This window comes from Thalassophryne amazonica, chromosome 14 (assembly GCF_902500255.1).
Source record: "Thalassophryne amazonica chromosome 14, fThaAma1.1, whole genome shotgun sequence".
In the NCBI taxonomy this organism is placed as follows: Eukaryota; Metazoa; Chordata; class Actinopteri; order Batrachoidiformes; family Batrachoididae; genus Thalassophryne; species Thalassophryne amazonica.
Window position 1 is genome coordinate 70,102,602 of NC_047116.1, and position 18,258 is coordinate 70,120,859.

Below are 18,258 nucleotides of genomic sequence, written 5' to 3' on the forward strand. Positions count from 1 at the left end.
AGTAATCAGATTACAAGTAATCCAAATGTATGTACATACATACATGTAATCCACATGTATTCTTTTAGAGTAATCCTACCCAAACTTGGTTAGACGTTACTTGTGTGCAGCGCCTTGAGGCAACTTCGTTATGATTTGACGAAGGAAATAAATTTAACTGAATTGATGTGTAATGTCTATCTGCTATGAGAGTCTGACATGCTGATGTTAGATGGTTTACACTCTCAACAGCTGTATCACAGAATTAGCATTTATTATTTTGTGAAATTCCTGCCATTTCTTTGCAGCCATTTGTTAGAAGTCCCTGATCTTATGCTGCAACTATAATTCTCCATCAAAACAAGTTCTCCATTTTTAAGCCACTGTACTGATCATTCTTTATCCTTTTCCAGTTGTTCTTGGAATTGTCCAGCCCATTTGTGCTGCTTCCATCTGTCCACTCAAAATTTTTGTTCTCTTTTGCTCTATTTTCCTCTGGTCTGTCTTGATAGTTTTGTTGCAGGTTTCAGGTGCATGCTCTGTATTCTACAAGGGCTCCGCCAAGGATTTCTGCCAATGTTATAATGGAGGTTGTTGGGAAAAGGTCTCGTGATGTTGTGCAAGCTTTTTCATGACTTCTGCTTCATAACTCTTTAAGTACTGTCCAATAGTTATTATACATGCTCTGTAGGCCTGGTTGATTTCAGTGAGACGTAGACCACCTTCTCTATGAGGGAAATATATTTGGTCCATGCATTGATTTGTGTGTGTAACTTTGTGGAGGGTGAGTATCTTCCTGGTTTTAGTATCTAACTTTTTTTTTATAATTCAAGTTTTTATTGAACTTTTCTTAGGCTTGGTACATGGCAAATTAAACAAGTTTTGTCATACAGGAACAAGTAGTATACGATGCTTAAAAAATTGGCTCCAGTAACAGACTCCACACATTTAACCCAAAAATAGGCAATAAGTACAAAAAGTACAAATCAGCAATTGCATGATGATATTCACTGATACCGTCACATATACATACCTGCAAACTCCCCATACCTAAAATACCTCTATGTACATCATCTAGACATGTTGCTGAGGTATACCGTATTACAGAATCCCACTTGGGGGAAACACACCAGAACCAAAATCCTAGTGGGGGTCATTATTTACCTTTATGTAATTCCAAAACCTGTCCCAAAGGGTCACCCCCTCCTCCCTGTCATCACTCAATCTACTAAGCATACATTCATAGGATGCAGTTGCAGTCATTGCACACACCCATTCTTTCACTTGTGGAGTTTCTGATGCCTTCCAATGTCTTAAGATGACTCGACAAGCTGTTGTTGTACCCACCGAAATTACAGAAAAGTTACCTTTGGTTATATTGGGTAACTGGGACCTATCCCCCAGCAAACAGAGCTCTGGACTTGAGGGAATCTCTGCTCCAAGCCAGTCACTTAAAATATTTAGAACCTGAGTCCAGAAGGGTCTAATCAAAACACATTCCCACATACAGTAGAGGAAGGCACCAGTTTCTCCCTTGCATTTCCAACACAAATCATCACCCAAAAGTTTCATCCTATACAGTCTGGATGGTGTGTAATAGTACATTATATTGTGTGCGTTTGCCCCTCACTTCTCTCACATATTTACCACAATCAGCCACAATTACTGCCCATCTATCACTGTTAATCTCTCCACCAAGGTTCCTCTGCCAAATCATCTTTAACTGATCAGAGTCAGTACTGAGGGAAGAATTAGCACTTTTATAAAATTGTGAGGCTTTTCGTTTACCAAGTGGAAGTTTCATATAATCAATTATCACATTAACAGTAATATTATATGGCTTTGAGGTAATGCAACTCCTCATTTGCAAGAATTTCCAAAAATTTTCTTTTCCCACCAGATCAAATTTCTGCAACAGCTCGTCATATGACAAAAACACCCCATCTTCAAATAGATCCTTAATGGTGCTCAGACCCTTAGTGTGCCATTGTTTCCAATACACAGGCTTCTTCCCAAGACAAACATCCGGATTATTCCACAATGATGAATATATTTGTAGAGTGTGTGTGAGTTTAAACATTTTATGTACTTTGGTCCAAACATCCCTTGAATGTAAAAGTATTGGGTTTGTAATGTTGGACAACCTTTGTGATAATACTTCTATAGGTTGGAAGGGGGAACATATTTCTAACTAATCTCTCTTTATTAGTTGGTTATGTACCACAGGCTTTTAAGGTGGCAGTAATTAAACCATTACTTAAAAAGCCATCACTTGACCCAGCTATCTTAGCTAATTATAGGCCAATCTCCAACCTTCCTTTTCTCTCAAGAATTCTTGAAAGGGTAGTTGTAAAACAGCTAACTGATCATCTGCAGAGGAATGGTCTATTTGAAGAGTTTCAGTCAGGTTTCAGAATTCATCATAGTACAGAAACAGCATTAGTGAAGGTTACAAATGATCTTCTTATGGCCTCAGACAGTGGACTCATCTCTGTGCTTGTTCTGTTAGACCTCAGTGCTGCTTTTGATACTGCTGACCATAAAATTTTATTACAGAGATTAGAACATGCCATAGGTATTAAAGGCACTGCGCTGCGGTGGTTTGAATCATATTTATCTAATAGATTACAATTTGTTCATGTAAATAGGGAATCTTCTTCACAGACTAAGGTTAATTATGGAGTTCCACAAGGTTCTGTGCTAGGACCAATTTTATTTACTTTATACATGTTTCCCTTAGGCATTATTATTAGACAGCATTGCTTAAATTTTCATTGTTACGCAGATGATACCCAGCTTTATCTATCCATGAAGCCAGAGGACACACACCAATTAGCTAAACTGCAGGATTGTCTTACAGACAAAGACATGGATGACCTCTAATTTCCTGCTTTTAAACTCAGATAAAACTGAAGTTATTGTACTTGGCCCCACAAATCTTAGAAACATGGTGTCTAACCAGATCCTTACTCTGGATGGCATTACCCTGACCCTCTAGTAATACTGTGAGAAATCTTGGAGTCATTTTTGATCAGGATATGTCATTCAATGCGCATATTAAACAAATATGTAGGACTGCTTTTTTGCATTTGTGCAATATCTCTAAAATTAGAAAGGTCTTGTCTCAGAGTGATGCTGAAAAACTAATTCATGCATTTATCTCCTCTAGGCTGGACTATTGTAATTCATTATTATCAGGTTGTCCTAAATGTTCCCTGAAAAGCCTTCAGTTAATTCAAAATGCTGCAGCTAGAGTACTGACGGGGACTAGAAGGACAGAGCATATCTCACCCATATTGGCCTCTCTTCATTGGCTTCCTGTTAATTCTAGAATAGAATTTAAAATTCTTCTTCTTACTTATAAGGTTTTGAATAATCAGGTCCCATCTTATCTTAGGGACCTCATAGTACCATATCACCCCAATAGAGCGTTTTGCTCTCAGACTGCAGGCTTACTTGTAGTTCCTAGGGTTTGTAAGAGTAGAATGGGAGGCAGAGCCTTCAGCTTTCAGGCTCCTCTCCTGTGGAACCCCAGCTCCCAATTCAGATCAGGGAGACAGACACCCTCTCTACTTTTAAGATTAGGCTTAAAACTTTCCTTTTTGCTAAAGCTTATAGTTAGGGCTGGATCAGGTGACCCTGAACCATCCCTTAGTTATGCTGCTATAGACTTAGACTGCTGGGGGGTTCCCATGATGCACTGAGTGTTTCTTTCTCTTTTTGCTCTGTATGCACCACTCTGCATTTAATCATTAGTGATTGACCTCTGCTCTCTTCCACAGCATGTCTTTTTCCTGGTTCTCTCCCTCAGCCCCAACCAGTCCCAGCAGAAGACTGCCCCTCCCTGAGCCTGGTTCTGCTGGAGGTTTCTTCCTGTTAAAAGGGAGTTTTTCCTTCCCACTGTCGCCAAGTGCTTGCTCACAGGGGGTCGTTTTGACCGTTGGGGTTTTTCCGTAATTATTGTATGGCCTTGCCTTACAATATAAAGCGCCTTGGGGCAACTGTTTGTTGTGATTTGGCACTATATAAATAAAATTGATTTGATATTTCCTTTTCTACCTTCATCCACGCTGTTTCATCTTCTGCAGCCTGCCAGTATCTTGCTATTTTAGCCATCTCAAAAGCAAAATAATACAATCTAAGATCTGGCAGGCCAAGCCCTCCCTTCTCTTTATATGCACATAAATTTCTCAGTTTAATTCGTGGTCTTTTCCCAGCCCATAAGAAATGTTTTATTACATCATCCAGTTTCCTAAATATGTTAGATGGTATCTTAATTGGTAACATCATTGCCACATAGCTGAACTGTGGGGCAATTATTTTTATAATATTAATTTTTCCCCACAATGTTAGTTTTAGTTTTTCCCACTTATCAAGGTTTGTTTTTATCTTTTGAAGTAAAGGGTTAAAGTTTAGTGCCACTATTTTGTCTGTATCCTCATAGAGTTTAATACCAAGATACTTCATTCCCTTTCGCACCCACCTAAAATTAAACTTTTCCACCATAGATCAAGTACATGATTTGGAGAGAGGCATTGCCTCAGATTTGCTCAAATTAATGGAGTAACCCAAAAATTTTGAAAACATTTGAAGGGTGTCCATCAGGTGTGGTAGAGAAGTCAAAGGTTCAGATATTACTGCTAAAATGTCATCAGCGTATAGTAATAATTTATGTTCAGTGTCTCCTCCCCTTACACCACTTATTCCAGGGTGTGCTCTAATAGACACTGATAGAATCTCTAAAAAGATGATGAACAATAATGGGCTCAGTGAGCATCCCTGTCTAGTTCCACGGGTCAGATTAAAGAAAGGAGAAATGATTCCATTTGTCATCACTGCCGCCTTGGGTTCTTTATACAGAATTTTTATCCATTTAATGAAGTTGGAGTTGAAACCAAAATGAGATAGGGTGGAGAACAAAAATTGCCACTCCACCCTATCAAAGGCTTTCTCTGCATCTAAGGAGATAGCAGTTATAGGAGTATTTTGAGATTGGCTCAACCACATTAAGTGTAACAGGAGTCTAATGTTATCAGTTGAAGTTCTATTTTTCATGAAACCATCCTGACTGGGATGAATGATGATCGGTAAAACCAATTGTAAACGTGTCGCTAAAATTTTTGTAAGGATCTTACAATCAAGATTGAGCAGACTGATAGGTCTGAAATTAGAAGGATCTGCTGCATCTTTACATGTTTTGGGAATTAGTGAGATTACCGCTTCATTAAAAGTTGGAGCTACATGACCCCTATCAAATATCTCTTGATACACTCTTTGTAACACTGCAACAACATCTACAAAGATTTTATAATATTCCACTGGGAGTCCGTCATAACCCTGGTGACTTCCCATTTTTCATTGAAAAAAATTGCTTTTCTTATTTCATCCATGGTTATAGGTGATTCCAGAGCAGCTGCTTCCTGCAGTGGGAGCTTAGGTACATCTATGTTAAGAAGAAACTTTTCCATATCTTCTGGTGAGGCAGCAGAAGATATGGAAGATGTGTATAACTTCTCATAATACTGTTGGAATATTCTATTTATATCTTTAGCATGAAAAAATTGCACATCCCCCTGTTTTATAACCGGTATGGTATTAGCAAAAATTTTTTCTTTCACCTGTCTGGCTAATAATTTCCCCATTTTTTCCCCACCTTCATAAAAGTTTGTTTTCAACCTATAAAGAGCATATTCTACTTTCTTATTATAGATATCATGTAAAGAGTATTTAAGATTACAGATTTCTTGAAATTTCCTATTAGAGAAGTGTTTTGACAGGTCTAATTCCTTATCTTTTATCGCCTTCTCCAAATCTTTAATCCTGGTCATGTTCTTCTCTTTTCTTTTTAGTGGCTTGTGCTATAAATTTTCCTTTCATATATGCCTTTGAGGCTTCCCACACAGTGGTTATTTCTTCAGTACTACCAATGTTAATTTCAAAAAAGGTTTTTAAATCTTCTTCCATTGTCTTTTTAAAAGTTGAGTCCAACATCAAGCCAATGTTTAGTCTCCATCTGCCTCTCCTTTTAGTTTTCGGATTGGCCTTAATGAACAAATCGACTGGTGCATGGTCTGTAAGGGAGATTGCCTTTATGCCACAGTCAGCCACATTATCTGCCAGGGAAGTACTTATCAGAAAAAAATCTATTCTGGAGTAAGTTTTGTGGCAGTGGGAGAAGAAAGTAAAATCCTTCACTTTTGGATTGGTCAGCCTCCATATATCTACGAGTCCTACATCTCTACTCAACATGTGTAGGGCTTCTCTCTCCTTAGTCATGATGGGGGGTCTGAATGTACTCCTATCCAGTACTAGGTCCATAACTTCATTAAAATCCCCAGCTAGGACAATTTCACCCTCCGCATCTCCTAATATTTTATTCACCCTATGGAAAAAGTTTGGATCTCCCTTATTAGGTGCATATATATTACATAATACAAGAGGCACTCCCTCAATGACTGCTTCCACACAGATAATCCTTCCCTCTGCATCCTTAATTTGTTTTAACAAAATGAAACTTACATTCTTGTGGACCAGAATCAGAACACCATTACGCTTGTTTGAAAATGAACTGTGGAATATATGTCCCACCCATCCCACTTTAAATTTTTCTGCCTCCAGACCTTGCATGTGAGTTTCCTGTATCATCACAATGTCTGCCTGGTTGTTTTTAAAGAATGATATCTTCCTCCTTTTAATAGGACTACTGCATCCATTTATATTCCAAGAAATACACTTAACTGATCTACTTGTCATGTTTTCTTTTTCATTTGAAAATAAAGTCAAATAATAATATCAATAGTAAATAAAATAAGAAAGGGGGAAGATAAATATTCTATGCTTTTAAATGTCTGTCTGCAACCATTTGTCCAAAAAAAAAAGTTACCAATTTTTGGTTCCTTATAATAACCACTTATGACACTGTACCTACCTGTTTTGAACACGTATAACAACACTCCAGTGTAACAGTGCAAACTCAACCTGCACACAGGAGTTGAAACAAAAGGTGTCCGGCTGTTAGAACTCAGCCGGGGTCCGAGTGCTGAATGCTCCTCGCTGTTGAAAAAGAGAAAAGAAAAAGAAAGGGTTAACATACGTAAGGTCAGTGGGATTAACGCCGCTCCCATGGAAACCGCTGTGTGTCAGGAAAAGCCTCTGATTGGCCTGCACAGGGGTCGCTCCAGTTCAGTACAAAACGCACAGTCTTGTATTGGGTATAATATAAACCGCACCTCACTCCTTTCATCTTAGTCCACATGTCCTCCGATCACTGCTCATTAATGACTTTCTCTGCAGCTTCGACAGTATTGCAGCTCACGTTTTTTCCTCTCCATTTAAAGTTCAGTGTTGCGGGGAAAGCCAGTGTGTATCTAATGTCAAGCTCGTGTAATTTGCGCTTCATCGGTGTGAACGCTTTCCTCTTCTGCGCCAGCTCTCTGGACATGTCCGGAAACACAGAAAGGCGACATTTTTCCCAGACGAATCCTCGCTTTGTCTTGGCTGCATTAATCACTACATCCCTTGCAGATTGCCTCAAAAAACGGATCAGCACCGGTCTTGGAGGTTGATCTATATTCGACATTGGTGCCACTTGCCTGTGCGCAATCTCTCTATCTCCATCTCCCTGCCAGTTTCAACACAGAGTCCCTCCGCCAGGATCTTTCGGACGCAGTCAAGCAGTGTTCCATTAGTACCAAAAGTTTCCTTTAGTCCCACCAACCTCACGTTATTTTGTCTGCTTTGGTTTTCGAGGGCCTGCACTTGGTTCCACAGTTGTTCCGTCTGTTTATCCTTGCTCCCTTTGTCCTTCAGCAGCTGCTCCGACGTCTCCTCCAGGTGTGCGATACACTCCTCCGCCTCACCCAGCCTTTCATGCATGGCCGTCACCATATTATTCAGCTCTGCCGTCGTTTGTTTAATCAAGGAAACGTCGGTTGCAAAGTTCTGCAGTGTGTCGTTCATCTTTGAAATTTCCGCAAATAGTTTTTCCAAACTATCCGACGTATTAATAGGTGGAAGGGAAGCATCAGCATCGTCGTGGTCAGCTTTGTGTGCCGGGCCCCTCCGGGTAGACAAGCGAGGAGGATTTTTGAAGTACTTCGATGTTGCCATTTCTTCTAGTTCTTTTCTTGACCGAGAGTATTCTTTTTGAGCAATTAAGGTACTCAGAGTGCACGTTACAATACTTAAACATGATTGCCGGTCGGGATGTGCAGGGGAATGGACAGTTTTTGCTCCGACTCAGCCGAGCTGAAATAAAGCCCCCACACTCGAATGTAGAGACTACGTTTTATTTTGAATAGATATGAGAAGGGGCAAATCGAAAAGAGGACAGAGAAACAACATTAATTCCATGACTGAAGCAGAAATAACAGAAAAAGAAGTAATGGAGCTGCACGAGGAAGATGGCGGCGGCTCGCTAACCAGCAATGAGACTGAATCAGAGACTGGAGGGGAGATTCTGCGTGAGATTACAAAAATGTCCAAAGAGCTTGGAAACTTTAAGAGAGACACACAAGAGTCATTTTCGGGACTCAAGGAAGAAATTGGAAATGAAGCGGCTTTCGTACAAATGACGCTGTTTAGAAAGTTATAACCTGCCAAAAAACTTTAGACAGTTGTCTATGACAGCAACATGTATGCTGCTGGATGCATGTTGCGTATATTGTCGTTCTGAAGAATATCGTAACGTCGCTCGTGTGCTGAGGCGTTATAATGCGCATACGCACGGACGCTACGATAAGACACTTTTATATCTCACAATGGAGAAAATCATGATAAAGGATAAGCACGTTAATTTGTATGTTCATAAATCTTTGTATAATATCAACCCCTGCTGTTGGATTTCAAGGTCTGTAACACGTGTGTGTATTTAGTAAACAAACAGGAGCCCTGAACACACGTGTCTCCTAATAAGCTTTCAGGCAGAAAATGAGAAGTTTCATCAATGGAAGTAAGTTGGAGAATATATACAGACGCACATGTATATGTGTAACACATAACCTGACGTCCTAACAGACTGCTATTATTTGTCAAGGAAATTTCTAAAGGAAATAGAGCTGGATGCAAAAAATGGGAGAATTTGAAAAAGAAATATTAACCAAACTAGATGCAGCCCAAAACATACATACATACATACAGGTGCTGGTCATATAATTACAATATCATGAAAAAGTTGATTTATTTCAGTAATTCCATTCAAAAAGTGAAGCTTGTATAATGTATACATTCATTGCACACAGACTGATATATTTCGTGTTTATTTATTTTAAATAAATAAATTGTTTTCCTGTTTTATCATTAGTATTTTATATGATTGTGTCTTTTTTATTATTTTACTTATTTATGTTTTAAAATTTTTTATTGTGTTTTAATCTTATTTCATTTTATTCTGCTTTTAAATGATGTCGGTTAAGCGCCTTGAGGCGATTAGTCGTGATTTGGCGCTATATAAATTAATAAATTATCATCAATCAATCAATCAATTTTTATATAGCGCCAAATCACAACAAACAGTTGCCCCAAGGCAATAAATAATTAAATTATTTTAATTACTAATTCATTAATTACTAATCAATCAATGATTAATCCAAGAATATTAATTATTATTGATTAATTACTAGTATAACTAACATTAATAAATTGCTAATTTATTAATTATTAATACTATTAATTATTATTATAAATTACAAATTAATTAAATTAATTAACATGACATGATTGCAATGCGTCAAAGAAATATGCAACTTCTTTTTCTTTGCATTTACACAGAAAGGCGAGAAAATAAAAAGAGCAAACAGGCTACTGCAACAAGTTGCATTTCGGTTGCCATGTTAACAAAAAGTGAAGACGGCAGTTTGACATCGGAAGTTTTTTTCTCCTAAGACGGAGGGGTGTCTCAATTCATAGGGCTAGAGGCATACCCCTTCACCTTACCCCTTGTTTTAAAGGGGTAGGGGTACAAAAGAGAATTGAGATAGGGGGTAAGGGTCAAAGTGACCCTGAGTATATGGAATGTTCTGAAACTTGTGTTATGTTGTTTGTATATGTGTGTTTTAGTTTAGTGATAACAGTGGGGGTTTTGTATTTTTATTTTGTTTCACTAGAAAACTACACTCGAATAAATGCTAGCCTTACACTTAAATACTGTATTTAATGCTAAAGGTACTTTCACTTAATGTGAATGGGCTTCAGAGCCCATCAAAACAGAGGAAAGTTCTGAGTAAACTGGTAAAGGAGAAGATAGATGTGGCATTCCTTCAAGAGACATCTGTCAGGTCTGGAACATGAGAAACTGAGGAAACAGGGGTTTAAACATATTTTCTTTTCATCTAATGGTACAAGGCACACGAGAGGCGTGGTCATTTTAATTTCCAGGAGGGTTATTTTTGAACATGTTGCTACAATTAAGGACAAAGAAGGCAGATTTGTAATGGTACAAGGTAAAGTGGAGGGTGAGCTGGTTACCTTCTATAATGTCTATACGAGGGCTGTCAATAAAGTTACGGTCCTTTTTATTTTTTTCAAAAACTATATGGATTTCATTCATATGTTTTTACGTCAGACATGCTTGAACCCTCGTGCGCATGCGTGAGTTTTTCCACGCCTGTCGGTGACGTCATTCGCCTGTGAGCACTCCTTGTGGGAGGAGTCGTCCAGCCCCTCGTCGGAATTCCTTTGTCTGAGAAGTTGCTGAGAGACTGGCGCGTTGTTTGATCAGAATTTTTTCTAAACCTGTGAGACACATCGAAGTGGACACAGTTCGAAAAATTAAGCTGGTTTTCAGTGAAAATTTTAACAGCTGATGAGAGATTTTGAGGTGATTCTGTCGCTTTAAGGACTTTTCACGGTGTGAGACGTCGCTCAGCGCTCTCAGGCAGCGTCATCAGCCTGTTCAAGCTGAAAACCTCCACATTTCAGGCTCTATTGATCCAGGACGTCGTGAGAGAACAGAGAAGTTTCAGAAGAAGTCGGTTTCAGCATTTTATCCGGATATTCCACTGTTAAAGGAGATTTTTTTAATGAAAGACGTGCGGACGGGTCCGCGCGTCGGGACGCAGCCGACGCGGTGCGGCGGCACAGGATAAACACCTCCGTGTTGATAACCATTTGTAAAATCCAGGCGGCTTTTGATGGCTTTCAGTGGAGTGAGTATATGAGAAATTGTTTAACAGGCAGGACATGTTCCAACTTGTCCTTAAGGCTTTCAACAGAGGTGTTTTTCCTGTGGCGGAGCGTCGCGGCGGCTGCGTCCCGACGCGCGGACCCGTCCGCACGTCTTTCATTAAAAAAATCTCCTTTAACAGTGGAATATCCGGATAAAATGCTGAAACCGACTTCTTCTGAAACTTCTCTGTTCTCTCACGACGTCCTGGATCAATAGAGCCTGAAATGTGGATGTTTTCAGCTTGAACAGGCTGACGACGCCGCCTGAGAGCGCAGCGCGACGTCTCGCACCGTGAAAAGTCCTTAAAGCGACAGAATCACCTCAAAATCTCTCATCAGCCGTTAAAATTTTCACTGAAAACCAGCTTAATTTTTCGAACCGTGTCCACTTCGATGTGTCTCACAGGTTTAGAAAAAATTTTGATCAAACAATGCGCCAGTCTCTCAGCAACTTCTCAGACAAAGGAATTCCGACGAGGGGCTGGACGACTCCTCCCACAAGGAGTGCTCACAGGCGAATGACATCACCGACAGGCGTGGAAAAACTCACGCACGCGCACGAGGGTTCAAGCATGTCTGACGTAAAAACATATGAATGAAATCCATATAGTTTTTGAAAAAAATAAAAAGGACCGTAACTTTATTGACAGCCCTCGTATATACCACCAGGTGCTATATCTGAATTTTATATGCAAATATTAGACCAAATAGTGTCAAAAGCAAAAGGGATACTTGTATGTGGAGGAGATTTTAACACCACTTTAAAGCCACATTTAGACTCAACTGGAAGGAGAACATTCCAATCACAGAAACTAACAAGAAAGATAAACCTTATGTTATCAGAGATTGGGCTGGTGGCTATTTGGAGGCACTATAATCCAACATTGACGGATTACACATTTTATTCTTCTCCACATGCAATCTACTCAAGAATTGATTACTTTTTTTTTTCTTTTGGCACAGAAATAAATAGGATCCAAGACTGCCACATTGGAACAATGGACATCTCAGACCACAGCCCCTTATACCTGTCTTTAACAGTGACTCAGAGGAAAAAACAGACCGTCTGGAAACTAAACTCTAGTATTTTAAATGAAACAACATGCCAACAGCTGTCTAGGGACATTGAGGACTACTTAGAGTTTAATGATAAAGATGAAATAGCCCCGCCCATACTGTGGGATGCCTGTAAGGCAGAGATGAGAGGTAGAGTAATTGCGGTCACATCAAGCCTGAAAAGATCCAAAGAGGCGAGACTCCAAACCCTACAATCAGAATTATTAACCTTAGAGATAAAACACAAAAATTATATTGATACCAAAACAAAACTAGAAACTGCTAACAAGAGAAATCAGATTAATGAGATATACGACCAAGAAATTCAGAAAAAGTTAATGTTTACTAAACAGAATTACTAAGAAGGGGGTACTAAACACATGAAACAATTGGCTTATAGACTAAAAAACAACAAGCAGACAACACAGTATATAAGATAAGAGATCCCAATACTAAATTAGTAATGCATGAAATTGAAGAAATAAAGGGTTGTTTTAAAGGATACTATGAAAACCTGTATTCACAACCAAATATTGACAATGATGAAGGAATGGAAAATTTGCTTAATAGATTAAACTTGCCAACTCTCACAGATACCGACAATGATAAATTAGTGGCACAAATTACAAGAGAGGAGCTCCACTCTGCAATTGGAAGATTGAAAGTTAACAAGATGCCAGGTATGGATGGCTTCACTGCAATATGGTACAAGAAGCTAAAGGAGGCGCTAACACCAATTCTATTAAAGACTTAATTGGGTCCTTACAAAAGGGGTGCCCCCCCCCCGTCATGGAGACAGGCTATCATCTCTATTATACCCAAAGAAGGAAAGTACAAACTAGAGTGTTCTAATTACAGACCAATAAGCATACTAACTTAGACTACAAACTATTCACATCAATTATATCAAGAGACTGGAGACAATCTTACCCAAAATAATAGACTTAGACCAAACTGGATTTGTCAAAGCTCGTCAGACCCGTGATAATGTTAGGAGATCACTGCAAATTCTAAGATACATAAACATAAACAAAATACAAGCTGCGCCACTGAGTCTAGATGCAGAAAAAGCCTTCGACTCAGTGAGATGGGAATTTTTATTTAAAGTTATGCTCAAATTTGGATTTAAAGAACCAATTATTAGTATACTAAAGGCGCTATATGAAAGACCCACAGCCAGATTAAAGATCAACGGAGAATTATCGGACGTTTTCGGGCTTGAAAGGTCAACAAGACAAGGTTGCTCGTTAAGTCCACTTTTATTTGCTATTTTTATAGAACTGTTAGCCCAGTGGATTAGACAGAATAAAAAGATAAAAGGAATAAATATAGCAGCAGGGGAGCAGAAACTAGCCTTGTTCGCGGACGATGTTTTAGTACAACCCCTGGCAAAAATTATGGAATCACCGGCCTCGGAGGATGTTCATTCAGTTGTTTAATTTTGTAGAAAAAAAGCAGATCACAGACATGACATAAAACTAAAGTCATTTCAAATGGCAACTTTCTGGCTTTAAGAAACACTATAAGAAATCAAGAAAAAAAGATTGTGGCAGTCAGTAACGGTTACTTTTTTAGACCAAGCAGAGGAAAAAAATATGGACTCACTCAATTCTGAGGAATAAATTATGGAATCACCCTGTAAATTTCCATCCCCAAAACTAACACCTGCATCAAATCACATCTGCTCGTTGACATTAACCCTATGTCATGAAACTGACCCTATGTGTCTTTTTGCAAGGATTGTTTTCACAGTTTTTGCTCTATGGCAAGATGCATTATCTTCTTGAAAAATGATTTCATCATACTTAAACATCAGAAAAGTGTCCAAAATATCAACGTAAACTTGTGCATTTATTGATGATGTAATGACAGCCATCTCCCCAGTGCCTTTACATGACATGCAGCCCCATATCATCAATGACTGTAGAAATTTACATGTTGTCTTCAGGCAGTCATCTTTATAAATCTCATTGGAACAGCACCAAACAAAAGTTCCAGCATCATCACCTTGCCCAATGCAGATTTGAGATTCATCACTGAATATGACTTTCATCCATTCATCCACAGTCCACGATTGCTTTTCTTTAGCCCATTGTAACCTTGTTTTTTTCTGTTTAGGTGTTAATAATGGCTTTCGTTTAGCTTTTCTGTATGTAAATCCCATTTCCTTTAGGCGGTTTCTTACAGTTCGGTCACAGACGTTGACTCCAGTTTCCTCCCATTCGTTCCTCATTTGTTTTGTTGTGCATTTTCGATTTTTGAGACATATTGCTTTAAGTTTTCTGTCTTGACGCTTTGATGTCTTCCTTGGTCTACCAGTATGTTTGCCTTTAACAACCTTCCCATGTTGTTTGTATTTGGTCCAGAGTTTAGACACAGCTGACTGTGAACAACCAACATCTTTTGCAACATTGCGTGATGATTTACCCTCTTTTAAGAGTTTGATAATCCTCTCCTTTGTTTCAACTGACATATCTCGTGTTGGAGCCATGATTCATGTCAGTCCACTTGGTGCAACAGCTCTCCAAGGTGTGATCACTCCTTTTTAGATGCAGACTAACAAGCAGATGTGATTTGATGCAGGTGTTAGTTTTGGGGATGAAAATTTACAGGGTGATTCCATAATTTATCCTCAGAATTGAGTGAGTCCATATTTTTTTCCTCTGCTTGGTCTAAAAAAGTAACCGTTACTGACTGCCACAATCTTTTTTTCTTGATTTCTTATAGTGTTTCTTAAAACCAGAAAGTTGCCATTTGAAATGACTTGAGTTTTGTGTCATGTCTGTGATCTGCTTTTTTTCTACAAAATTAAACAACTGAATGAACATCCTCCGAGGCCGTTGATTCCATCATTTTTGCCAGGGGTTGTATATCTCTCAGAACCAACAGAATCATAACCGGAGCTTATGTCAGTTTTAAGGGAGTATGGGTCGTTCTCGGGATATAAATTGAATGAACAGAAAACACAGGTTCTTAGAATTCATTACAGTCCTCCACAGCATTTAAGTAGTGAATACAAGATAGACTGGGACAAAACATCTATAAAATATCTGGGCGTTTATATACCAAAGGACTTATCTAGACTAGAAGAAATTAATTATTCCCCAGAAATTACAGCAGATATTAACAGATGGACTATAATCCCCTATTTAAATATTTCCTCTAGAGTGGAGACTATAAAAATCAACATACTGCCAAGGTTGCTGCACTTATTTCAATATGTTCCTATTGAGAAACCAGATCAGTATTTTGCAGAATGGGAGAAAATTATCTCAAGATTTATATGGGCAGGTAAAAAGCCGAGGGTTAGGTTTAAGTCACTTCAGCTTCCTAAAGCAAAAGGAGGACTAGGCCTCCCATGTTTATATGATTATTACAAAGCATCTCAGATAAGACATATGGTAGGCTGGTGTACATCGAGTTTTAAATCAAGATGGAAGGAAATTGATTGTTCCCTCGCAGAAAACTTCCCAGTCGAAACACTGATAGGAGACCCCCTAGTGGCGAAAGATTTGAGAGACTCTGATAACCCCTGGATAAGAAGCTCACTGAAAATATGGAGTGATATACTTAAAAAATACCAATTAAAACACGGGGCTGAATTGTTCAAGTGGTTTGCTTATGACTCACAGTTTTTACCAAGTACCACCGACTTCACATTTAGGACATGGTCTAACAAAGGTCTTACAACATACTTTACTCTAGTAAAAGAGGGGAAAGTGATGAGTTTCCAGGACCTTAAGGATAAATTTGGATTACAAAATGGGGATTTTTTTTTTTTTTTTTTTTAGGTACCTACAAATTAGAGACTTTTTAAACAAAAAAACTAATAAAACAGTCACTCAACCCAAATGAAGAAATCATGGATATTTTTAAGAATGCATACAGGGACATACCATATCAAAAAATAATTTCAAAATTATATCGGGCACTGGGTGATTTGGGGAATGACACGTTCCATATAAAAACTAGATAGGAAATGGAGGGAAACCTAACTCTAACACTGGAGGAGTTGGAGGGTATTTGTATTGAACAGTGGTCTGCAACGAATGCTCCCTCCTGGAGGGAATTCAATTGGAAGAATCTGGTTCGTTTCTTTTGTGTCCCAGCACAAAAGTCTAAATATTCACATCAGACCAACTGTTGGAGAGGATGTGGACATTCACCAGCAAATCACTTTCATATTTTTTGGGACTGCCCCCACGTGACCAACTTTTGAAAAGAAATACATAAGGTCCTGGAAACAATACTTAAGAGGATACAGTTTAATTTTGCACTGATGTACCTGGGAAGTATAAAGTGTCTTAATTTGCAAAAACCTGATAAATATTTGTTTAGAGTGTTGTTGGTGGCTTCTAAAAACACAATAACTCGTAAGTGGCTTGTAAAGGACTCTCCTACAGTTAACGAATGGATCGATCTGGTATATGATATTTTTGTAATGGAAAGAATAACCTTTAGGCTTAGATCACAGATGGACATTTTTGAAGAGTGCTGGACAAAATGGCTGGACTTTATACGTCAAGTGAGACCTGATTTCATTTAATGCCTGTATTTTATTTTCCCCCACTGTTAACTATTTTTGAATGTTGTTCACGTTTTTGTTCAATTGTTCATGAAAAAAAAATCAATAAAACATGAATTACAAAAAAAAACAAAACAAAACAAAAAAAAACTTAAACATGTGCGTCTTTACAATAATAACTTCAAAAACAGCATGTGCAAGGCAGGAGCTCTCCTAAGTCGCGGCCATTTTGGATGCTGCACCCACGTGACTCTCCTTTAGTATCTAACTTAACTTAAGCGCACCCTGTGGCCAGTCTACTATGCCAAACCCATAGGTCACCACTGATCTCACAAACGGGTTGATGGCTGTGGTCTTGTTTTTTCATGTTAATTCCAATTTGTAAAACTTTTGTCTATTTTTTTTTTCCTGAATGAATTCTCATGGTCCCTGTGACAGACTGGCGTCCTGTCCAAGGTGTACCCTGCCTCACGCTCTATGACTGCTGGGATAAGCGCCATCCCCCTGTGACCCTTAATTGGAGTAAGACGTTGAAGATGAGTGAGTGAGTGAGTGAATTCTCATGTGTGTGTTCAGGTTGCACTTTTGGCCAAATCTTCGACCACACTCAGAACAGCCATATGGTTTTTGTCCCGTATGAATTCTCATGTGTGTGTTCAGGTTGCCCTTTTGTCCAAATCTTTTGCCACACTCAGAGCAGCCAAATGGTTTCTGTCCTGTATGAATTATCATGTGTGTTTTCAGATCGCTTTTTTGTCCAAATCTTTTGCCACACTCAGAGCAGCCAAATGGTTTTTCTCCTGTATGAATTATCATGTGTGTGTTCAAGTGGGCCTTTCGTCCAAATCTCTGACCACATTCTGAGCAACCAAATTGTTTTTGTCCTGTATGAATGATCATGTGTTTGTTCAGGTTGCCCTTTAGTCCAAATCTTTGACCACATTCAGAACAGGCAAATTGTTTTTTTCCTGTATGAATTATCATGTGTCTGTTCAGGTGGCTCTTTCGTCCACATCCTTTACCACATTCAGAACAGCAAAATGGTTTTTGTTTTGTATGAATTAGCATGTGTCTGTTCAGGTAGCTCTTTTGTCCAAATCTTCGACCACATTCAGAACAGGCAAATGGTTTTTCTCCTGTATGAGTTTTCAGAGTGACTTTCTGTGTATGTATTTTATCCCAATTAGACCAGTTTGGTTTTATCCTTGATTGCCTCCCCTTTTGTTGCTCTAAGTTGTTCATGTGACCAGATGCTTTTATACATTTAGAGCCTTTAAGCTGTTTCTCATCAGTGTTGCCTGAACAAACAACACTGGCATTTTTTCGACAGTTAAAATTTGACTGAAGTTCTCTGGTTTGTTTCCAGTCAGAACTGTCATCAGTCTCAGTTCCAGAACTGTCTGAACTCCTGCCACAGGTATCTCGTTGTAACTGACGGTTTGGACTTGAGTTGCTGGCTGGTTGTGGTCCTCCACTGTCCTCTCCATCAGCTTCTGCTGTCAGTGTTATGTGTACAGATGAGCTGCTGGCTACAG

At 38.8% G+C, this 18,258-nt stretch overlaps 2 long non-coding RNA genes across 2 annotated transcripts; one reads left to right on the forward strand and one right to left on the reverse strand.

The window, feature by feature from the left end:
- Nucleotides 1–381: 381 nt before the first annotated feature.
- On the reverse strand, nucleotides 382–17,213 carry LOC117525221. The gene is made up of 2 exons (XR_004564997.1): nucleotides 16,993–17,213; nucleotides 382–788 (listed from the first exon to the last, which is right to left on the reverse strand). It is a non-coding gene; the product is annotated as an uncharacterized LOC117525221 (long non-coding RNA).
- On the forward strand, nucleotides 4,031–14,978 carry LOC117525218. The gene is made up of 3 exons (XR_004564994.1): nucleotides 4,031–4,394; nucleotides 9,188–9,190; nucleotides 14,968–14,978. It is a non-coding gene; the product is annotated as an uncharacterized LOC117525218 (long non-coding RNA).
- Nucleotides 17,214–18,258: the final 1,045 nt, after the last annotated feature.